Source organism: Erpetoichthys calabaricus, chromosome 12 (assembly GCF_900747795.2).
Source record: "Erpetoichthys calabaricus chromosome 12, fErpCal1.3, whole genome shotgun sequence".
Classification (NCBI taxonomy): domain Eukaryota; kingdom Metazoa; phylum Chordata; class Cladistia; order Polypteriformes; family Polypteridae; genus Erpetoichthys; species Erpetoichthys calabaricus.
Window position 1 is genome coordinate 121,768,062 of NC_041405.2, and position 10,596 is coordinate 121,778,657.

A 10,596-nucleotide genomic window follows, 5' to 3' on the forward strand; every position below is an offset into this window, starting at 1 on the left:
TCATTAATTCCCAGATGTACACCATTTAGTCTGGAGTTTGCATATTCTTCCTTTGAAGGTTAATTATAAGTTGAAAGTTGCTGAATAACATTGAAATATAAAACAGTATTTAAAATTGTATCTATTGAATATAACCAAACAACATGTTCAATATAATCTAGAAGTTCAATTACAGAAATGGACTGGCAACTCTGGACATGAGTTTAGGAAATACTTCTGTAGCACACAAACTGACTGATTAGATTAGTTTGTATAATTTTTCTGCTTCTGTATCTCTTCAAATATTACAGAATGCTCAGAAGCTTGCATTTTGGAAAAAGATGGTCCGCTGCGGCAACACCTAACGGGAGCAGCCGAAAGAAGAAGAAGAAGAAGCTCAGAAGCTTGTATTTTGCTCTAAAAGATGAAATAATGAGAATACTTGAAAAAGATAATCATGAAAGGAGTGAGCAGCTGTGGGGAATATCCATTTAGTTTATTAACATTTTTCTTACTTTTTTTAAAATTTAACATTATCTACTTAATTCTGCTATAAACATTATCCTTTTAATTATGGTTAGCATTATGCAAAAGAACATTTTGTATCAATGAATTTAAAAAATGAATTCCTGACATTATTTGCATGCATACAGTATAAGACTTAATTAGGCACTTTAACTCATATTCTGTTTAATGGAATTCTGTAAGTAATTTTTGCATGGCATCTCTTCTGCATTCATTGAAAACATTTTCTTCATTTAAGGTTAAATCTGAGGACAATATGTTCAATAGCTGTTCTGATCTCATCCTGTGCAAGCACATTATACAAAAGACGAGCAGGCACTATTTTCTTATCATAGCACAATTAGATCTATTTGATGAAACCATTTTAAAATAATTAGAACTTAAAATCAATCTAGTGATAATAACTGTAAAGTACATTATTTAAATTTGAAATGAAATGTTAACACTACATTCTCAACCAAGCTCAGCAGCCACAAAACTGGGAACAGCCAAACCAATTTTCTGTTTAATGCAAATATGAAGTTGTCATTCATTTACAATGGTTATTGAAATCTCCTTTGTTGTGTAAAAGTGTTCACGAAATGTACATCAAACGCTAAGTTTTTTTTTTTTTTTGGTGGACAAGCTAACACTGGAAACAGCTAAATTATTAGTCTTAATTTACATGTTCACCCCTGCAATATTTACCTATTTGACATTCATTCATCACTCGTTCTCATCACAGGGCTGATGCTGGCTACCTCAGCTTCAATATCTTAGCATTGACTGAGGCTGGCTACCTCAGCTTCAATACCTTAGCAAGGCCCAGATGTAATTCCACTCACGAGCCACACTCCTGTTAGAATCTCCATATCTTTCAGTACCTGAATCGCTACCTCTGAAAGGCCTACATTTTCAAACTACCTTTGCAGAGGCCAGAAGTCACCTCAAAGGCTATGCTCTTGTCAGGACTTCCGAGATAGCTGCCTTAGACAGTGCTGCACAAATCTAACAGAATGAGCACAGGAACAAACCTGTTAGGTATAAGGCCAGGAGAACCTGTATTCTTTGGTTTCCTGAATGTTACCTCTGAAAGAGCTGAACAAATCACATTCATCACTTAAAGCAGATGATATCCATAAACAAGTCAGGTATCAATGAGATAATAATGACATTTTAATTTAATCATTACCTATTTTTATTTGCAGAGAAGCCAGGCATAAATTTGAGAAGTCAGAAGTAGAAAGAAACATACAACCTGAACAATTCAAATCAATGTCCACATACTGTAGTTAAAAGAGGGTTATCTATGTAAATTAAAAAGTCCATTCTTCTTAATCTAACTAAGGCATTATTTAAGCATACAATATGTGCCATTGCACAGACTTTCACCTTTTTTCCATTGGGGTGCATTTTTATTTTGTACATGGTGCTGCCCTTTTGTCCTCCGACAGCGTGATATTTCAGTGCATATGTCAGACGTATGACCCCTCTCTTTCTCATACCAAACACTGTATTTCAGATTTCTTATATTAAAAGCTGTGTGTCATCTCTGTGTCTTAAAAGCTATATGTCTTCTGCCATTCTCACAATCTGTGTAGCATCTGCATCAAGCCAAAAGAGGGTCAATCTTTTATTGTCACTTGATGTCCAATTTTAATAAGTGATATCAGTCAAAAATGACTGGTCTTGATGGTCTTGTTAAGTGTTATTAAGTTACTTTAGCTAATTATGAAATACAAGATCTCAAGCCCCTGTGTCACATCTTCTAACAAGCATATACACACTGGTTAGTTTATCTGAGCTAAAAATATTTACATTCTAATGGATAACACTTGTTTTTAACATGTGCATATTTTTCCCAGAACACTTCTTATAATTGCATAAGTGCATTCCATGATAGAAAAGAGAAAGTGCTCTAAATGTTCCCTTTTCGAAAGTTGTTTCAACCTTGGCCCACAATGTCCTCTAAAATTTTATCTCCTTTGCTATCCCTGGCACCTTAAATACATTCACATCTCCTCCTCAAAACAGTTTTTGCAGCTTTTTGCACTACGAATGCCGTGAATGTAATTACCCCGATCTACATGCTGTCAAATAAACGAACCACACGCTGTGGCGCAACGTTAGGGGCATCGCCTCTGGCGCTGACGTCCGAGGTTCGATTCCCGAGAGGGAGTGCATTAGAGTGTATACGCCTGATGAGCCTGGAATTAGGGCGAAACACGTGTCATGTACTCTTTGCATTATTTGACAGTAAACTATTTAAACCATTCTATGATCTGCTTCTCACAACTGAGGGCACCGTGGTGGATGTTAGCAGACTTCTTGGCCAACCACAAGCGTTACCTGGTAGGTAACCACCCAAATAATCAGATTGTGACACAGACTACGAATGCCGTGTATATATATATATATATATATATATATATATATATATATGATGTAATTCAATAAAAAACAAGAACATGTTGAAGGGGTCTGTGATTAATGTGATACGCTATTTCAATTTTTATAAATCTATAAATTTGCAACCCAAGGTGCCAGCATAGCAAGCAGTTGCCAGTGGCATGAACACTAACAGGGATTTCACCTTTCAGGTGGTAAAGCAGAAGCTACTAGGGGGAAGTAAGTTCTGTATGTGTTGGGTACCTTAAAATAGCAACAGATGAGAGAAAGGTTGGAAGCATGCACTGATACAGCACGTTGCTGCGCCCATCTCTTGACAAACCACCTTAGGATCCCAAATTAGGATCTGAGTGCAGCTGTGCAAATGGGTGACACCTCAGTACCACACTAGAATGGAACAGTGTGGGTTTTTTTTACGGTGACTGGAGTGCCAATCTGGCCACCAATTCCCAAGTTTTTCCTGCAAGTTGGAGGACCTGCTTGCAAGGCTGTGTGTAGGTTAACATCATACCCAAGACAGTGCAATTGTAGCTTAAGAGCTTTGCTCAAGGGCCCAACAGAGTGGAATCACATCTGGCATTTATGAGATTCAAACCGACAACATTTTAATAGCTGGAGCAGACCCCTAGCCTCAGAGCCAGGAATCCGTATATGTTGGAAGAAATAGTCATCCTGGATGGAAACATGTAATAGTGATGCCTGATAGAAGTCGTCCTTTCCTGATAGAAGTGTTCTTTCCTAAGTGCCAAGAAAAGAACACCAGATATGACAACAAATTGGGTAATGAAGGGCACACAATCCCAGAAGGGAACAGAAAATGAGAATGTTATCAAAAAAGTCCATCATTATTCTGAGAGGTTTTACAGTTGGCAGCTTTTATCAGGGATTTATTTATTTGTTTTATCTCTCATGTAATATACTGCTGATGTTCGCCTTGTTTGTGCAGCATCACTGCAGTGATCATCAGGATTACGTGAGCTGAGAGACTTGCGTGCACATACTGTGAGCATGTGTGTGTAGGTGCTCCACTCAGCTTGGCCATGCTTGTTTTGGTGTTTTGATAGTGTATCAATCAATGTTTTAAAGAGAGAGATCTGGGTCTGGTGAGTTGATATTTTCCAGAAACTTCTAGACATTGTTTTCTGAGGACATATATGTATAATGCACTATTTGTGTACTGCACAGTTTATTGAAATTTGTTCTTCAGCTGCTTTTGTACGAGGAAAACAGTCCACTATTGTCATAGTCTATGTGGGTGTCTTAGACATTCAAGCTTAACACTGACTTTTGTTTCTAATAAAAGAATATTTTCGTTCATTACTGTGTATCTCTGTCTCTCTGGATTGTTCCCAAATTGTGATTATTTTTTAAGGAACTGATTAATAAAAGTGGGAATGATGTAAATATATAAGAACACATGTTTAGTAAATACACACAACAGAGAAGGAAATGCATTTTGTTTTCAGTATCCAGTTTTGTTCTAATAAAAAGCAATGATCATTTGCAGACTCTTGTTATTACTGTATATAAAAGCTGCAGACATCAAGAGCTCTGCTAAAGCAAAATATTTCATAGACCAGCTGACACTTGATAGTGATATATAAACAGAGCAATGATTGATTATAAATATGTGTGAGAGTCCAGATCTCTGCAGTACAGCTTATATTTCAAATCCTTAAAGTGTTTCTGGTTAGAAAGTACCAGGTAAAAATTCTCCAATTATAATAATCAGACCAATCATGTGAGTTCTTTTATTACGTCATTTATTACAGACATTAATTACTAATTTGATTGCAGGAATCTGTGTGTTCTGAAGCTTGGTTTTTTCAGTGCTGACTAAGGTGAAGAGTGAATCTAAAGTGGTCAGGTATGAATGAGTGAACAGTAAGTGTACAGCCAAATGATCCCAGCAATGGACTACACCCAGTCTAAGACTGCTGTGTGCCTGATAATCTGGTATAGGATTCCCAGGACTCTGTACTGAAATAGGTCCGTTTAGAAAATGAATTCATGTACTGTATATGGCTTTGTGGATATGGATTGGGCACACTGTGTGACAAAATTATGTTTGTGTTACATGACTGGCTTTAAGATGGACAAAAAAAGTGGAGATGATTGACACATCCATTATCTAAAGCTAAGGATCTGTTAAAAGAGAGGAGGTCAGTGATGTGGACAGATATAACAAAGATAACTCATGCTGGGGACAGATTCCAGCACACAGTTAATAAATCATAGTTCATGTGAGTATGTGTAGGATATATGAGAGTGCATCAGAACAATGAATTAATGTTTCAGTTGTTAACAAATACATGAAAATTTCAAGCAGGTGTTTCTTGTCATGCATTAGAATAACATTCTATTATATGACACCTACTATAAAAGCTTTGAAAATTAGATTCCTCCTACTTTCAAATCTAAGACGTTGCACTGGACAGTCTTCTGAGCTAAAGGAATGTTTCTGTAACCAACATAGCTATAAAACCGGTGTTCTCATTGCAAAACACATTACTAATTTAACTATATTTACCTATGCTTGGTTTCCTATGGTAAGGAGAAGAAATTCTCACCACTGATACCAACGTAATGGAGCAAAGTCATGGCTTTTAAAGGGTTGATCTCTTCTGGACCTCAGTTGTCCAGTTTAACGTAGGAGTAGGAAATCAGCTATTTGGCCAGCAAAGCTAAAAAGCATTTATAAGACCCAGCAGGCTACAGTTACTCTTTTTCAGTGTGGAGTGGCAGCATACCTGGTTTACAGTCTATTCTAATGGGGGGAAATGCAAAAGAAGTCCAAGATGTGGGCTTCTGGTTAAGTAAAAGAAAAGTTCTTGACTGAACAGGGGCAATGGAGACAAAGAATGAAAGAGAGATGAATGGAAACCAGACCAAGGGGGGCACTCATTCATGGAGGTTTGAATGTACTTCATCTGTGTTTAATGTTTCCTTTCTCTTTTAAGGCCACAGCATGTAAAGTATTTGTTATTTGCAAATGCACATTATATTTCCATCCCAGTATCCCATCGGCCTGACAATGTTGTTAATGTTAATTGAATTGGATTGTTATCGGAATTCATTACTGTCCCCACAATGTAACACAAAAGTAATGGATACTGAAAAGTGATTGATGAATTGCAGCCATTTGTTTCCTTTATTGGAAATGTAATCTCATTAAAGATACTGTAATGTAATGAAAGTACAAGATTTATTTAAACAGATAAAGATGATAGAAGCAGATCTAACTAAAGCACACAGCACACTGTCACATTTCAAACATTTTAAAATTCTGAAATAAAAGGAGAAAGGTTTTTCCTAGTGAATTGTTTTTGTGTAATTGTGTAGGTGAAATTGGGATCACGTGACGACATTTGCTTAAATAACAGAAAGTCTAAACTTTCTGCATATTGGGATTTCCCACTCAAGAATCTTTCAACTGCTGCCCACTTTTCTTTGTAAATCCATTCGAGTAATCAATTAAATGTAAAAGTTCATGCCATTAGTGTAATGTATACCATTTTTGCATGCTATATTTTCGTCACCTTTACATGTGTGTGTATTGCATTTTTATCCCTTGTAATCAATGTGTACAACTGAGCTCCTTGAACCACTGCACTGTGTAATGGCCTTTTCTGTAATTATTTACTTTATGAAGGAAATCTGCAGTATTGAAACTGTTTTATGATGAGAGCACTTTCCATTCCCCCCTGCTATTCCTTAAACCTCAAATAGATTTTCAATTCATTTTCTGTTCTTAACATTTTAGAACTTGTTGCACTTTGTTGAGCAGCTTTCTGTATGTGGTGAGGAACTACTAAAGAAACACTGCATACTGATACTCCTCCTTTCATTTCCTGCACCTACTCTGTCGAGTTTGGGGTCAGCCTATCTACAGCTGCATTAAAACACAGCACAGGAGCAGATGGACTGATGGACTCATTACCAGCCATACCTGCTCACACACCCACATAGACACAGGGAGAACATGCCATCACACTACAGGGACCAGGCCATTCCCCAATCTGAACAGTGTTAAAAACAAGTAAATGAAAATAATAGTAAGAATAAGACCTATGCTGAAAGTAGATACTATTCATGTTTTCCATTTACAAACTTATTCCCATTCCTGGCCACTCCCATAGGAAAAATGTACTGCTCAAAGGTTAATCTTTAATGGATCATGAGACTTTAAAGAAATTCTAATTTATGTTTCATTTAAGAATCAGCTTTGTCACAGATGTCAGTCAGTCATTTTCCAATCCGCTGTATCCTAACACAGGGTCACGAGGGTCTGCTGGAACCAATCCTGGGCTGGGCGCCAGGGCACACACACACCAAGCACACACTAGGGACAATTTAGGACCACCGATGCACCTGACCTGCATGTCTTTGGACTGTGGGAGGAAACCGGAGCACACGGAGGAAACCCACGCAGACACGGGGAGAACATGCAAACTCCACTCAGGGAGGACCCGGGAATCGAAACCTAGGTTTCCTTACTATGAGACAGAAGCGCTACCACTGTGCCATCGTGCTGCCCTGTCACAGATGTATCTGCTAAAATTTCTTAGGAGATATACCTTTAGACCAAAAGGAGATATGAGATACAGCTGAGGTAAAAAGAGTCAACATTGAGAATTTGGTTTGAAACACATGTTACATTTTGTGAGATCTCCTAGTCTTGTTTTAATCTCTTTCAAGACTTTATACTGTTAACTTATTATTGGGCCAATGCCTTTGACATACAGATATCATTTTAGGTTCAATTTATTATATTTCTTTTGTTTATCCAATTGGAGCACAGGCAGATGAAGTGAATATTTTGTGGTCACACAGTGTCAGTAGTGGGATTTGAACCCAGAGTCTCAGGGGTTGAGGGCTAAAGTCTTAGCCCCTATGCCACACTGCATACCCTTTTGCACAACAAAAAAGATTTGAGCAACTAATAGTATTATTTAGAAGCAAGGACTACAGTTTTATAATCATAGTAAAGTGTTTTATCACCACAAGCAACTGTCCAAACATTTCACCATGTAATACTGAGCAGACAATGCAAGTACTTTCAAATTATATAACAAACTATTAACACACTACTTGGAGAATCTGAACCCATCGTGTGACTTTATTGAGATCTCTGCCGAAAGTCAAGAGAGACAATTATGAGACTACCATGGTAATTTTTCTTAGGAGAAAAATCTGACAAGCATGAGACAAAAAATGTCTCCATTGTATTTCTTTCTGATCTAATTGCTGTCTAGGAGAGACTAAAAAAATATTAAAGTGATCTCTTTTTTGATTTTTCATTCCTATGGGCTGCCTGGGTTGGAACCCACTGAGCCGTCTGAAAGTTGAACTGAGACACTTCCATGACAGGAAGCCAAGGAGCTGTCCAGGAGCTGACTGGATGGGACATTAAAGATGACCAAATGAGGTCAAGAGACCATCCATTAGTCATCAAGGCCATTCAGAAGCGAGCAGCAGGCTGTAGGCATGTTCCAGCCAAATACAGGTATGCTTTGGTCCTTTAAGAAGATGGCTACATGCTCCACAAAGGGTCATGGATGACCCAGAGCCATTGGCCAGCCAATTTTGCCTGGAAGTGGACTTATGTTGCCCTTTTAAAGGAACTTAGAGTCAGTTGTGAAGTGGAGGCAAGGGCTCAAGTGACATAGAAGTTGAGAAGGAAATGCCAGTATTATTGGTGAAAGAGGGAAAATAAGGAGGAGAAAGAGGAGGACGAAGGAAGGTAGGTGTCAAAGTATTGAACGTATATTGTGAAGTCAAGCTAAAGAGTGGCGTAGAGTTTGTTGTTTCCTTTATGTAAACCTGTACTCCTGTATCTCCCTAAACACTCCTTTCCTTCAGTAAATCCCTTGTTTCTGGACTTATGTGATGTTTCTGAATCATTTAGATAGATAGATCTTTATTGTCATTTAGTGTTTAGAGCCAGCTCAAGAGCATTTATGAACAAAAACAGCTAATGAGATAGATTATTCTAAACACATATTTAACTTTATTCATGATTAGAGCTTTATTATGTCATAACATGTATACCGTTAATTATTTTCTATGGAATTTGCTGAAGTGCCGCACAATCTAATAATCCTAATGAGCTGCAAGCTGAGACGTCCCTCAGTGATCCTGCAAAATGAAACATTTCAAATGCATTCAGGATGTCAGTTCATCAGCATTATTTTCTCATGGTGTGTTTGGCCTTTTATTTGTATACAATAACTAATTGTTTTTGATTCTTTCTTCATGCTACTAAACAATTGTGTGTAATTAGATATTTAAAATGTAAGCACACCTAAAGAATGAAGAAATATAAATTCTAATGTAGTCAACTGAGGCTGAGATCACATACTCCAACAATATTTATTAAATACTCTGGATTATACTTTGTATCTCTGTGGCATAATGATTAACATTACTTTCCCAAAGTCCCTGTGCCCTGATTTCAAATCCCAGCCTGCTCAATGTAATGGTGGATTTTGCACTTTCTCAAATTGTGGACAGATGCTTTCCTTGCTTTCTCTTTAACCTTTCTACATCCTAAATGCATGTAATTTTGCTTAACTGGGTTTTCTCAATTGTGATAATAAAACTGAATGTATACTCTGCTGTCTTGTCTCCTGTCTTGAGCCTGGTGCTGATGAGATAAGCTTCTGCTGCCCTTAATCTGGAAATGAAATAAAAAAAGTTAACAAAATGAATTCTTTATGTCATTTTATTTTCTTTGTTCTTTATCTTATTAGTGTCATTATGTCCATTTTTTGTAACACTTTATTTGGGTTATTTTTTATTTTGTTGCTGTTTTTGTGTATTTTTATTCATTAATTGTTCTACATCATACTTTACACTTGTGGTCTTTTGTTCATTGTTCATTTGCTAATGCACAGACATATAATTGAGATCAAGGGTTTTCAGTAATGTTGTCTTGGAATGTTACCTAAAAATAAAAACAAATACTCTTTGAGAAAAGGCAAAATAAAGTAAACTCATAGCTGTGTGAAAATGTTTGAGTTGGAGGTAACTGTGAGGAAATAAATAATTTGCTAATCACCACACTGCTTACTAATGTCTTCTCCAGTCCTGCAGTGAATAACTGCTGCTTGTTTTGTTTTTAGGAAGCTGCTGCAACTAGTAAGAATCTAGGCATAGATGTTGATACAGTGCTGCTAACATTGGGAAGTTGTGAAAATGCAAGTTAACTCCATGTCATTGTGTAAAAGAAATAAATAAAGAGGTGCTTAGGTTTCATTGGGATGTAGGTGTGCATTGAAAACCATCTCTGGAGTGTAGATGGTATAGTCGACTGATCGCGCATTCACTTGCAGGCACAAGCAGTTCGGTCAATTGCCTTGTTACCGATCTGGAGTCTGTAACCATTGTGCACCTGTATCCCTAATAGTATAAAAAGAGCCTGAGCAGGAAACAGGGGAGAACAGATATTGAGAGAAGAAAATAAAGAGAACCACAGAGTTTAAAATGGAAGTGAAACTAAAGGCACAATCCAAGTAGAGCAGTGGAAGCAGGCTGTTAGAACTGGTCCTGAGGTCGCTCCTTTTGAACACACCAGGGATCATGAGTGACCTACTGCTAAAGATATCTCTTGTATGAAGGCTGAAGATCGGTAGCGTGAGACAGAAGCAAGGTTAGGTGGGGTGCCCCATAGACACCGAAGGACTAACAGTGGGGAGCCTAGCT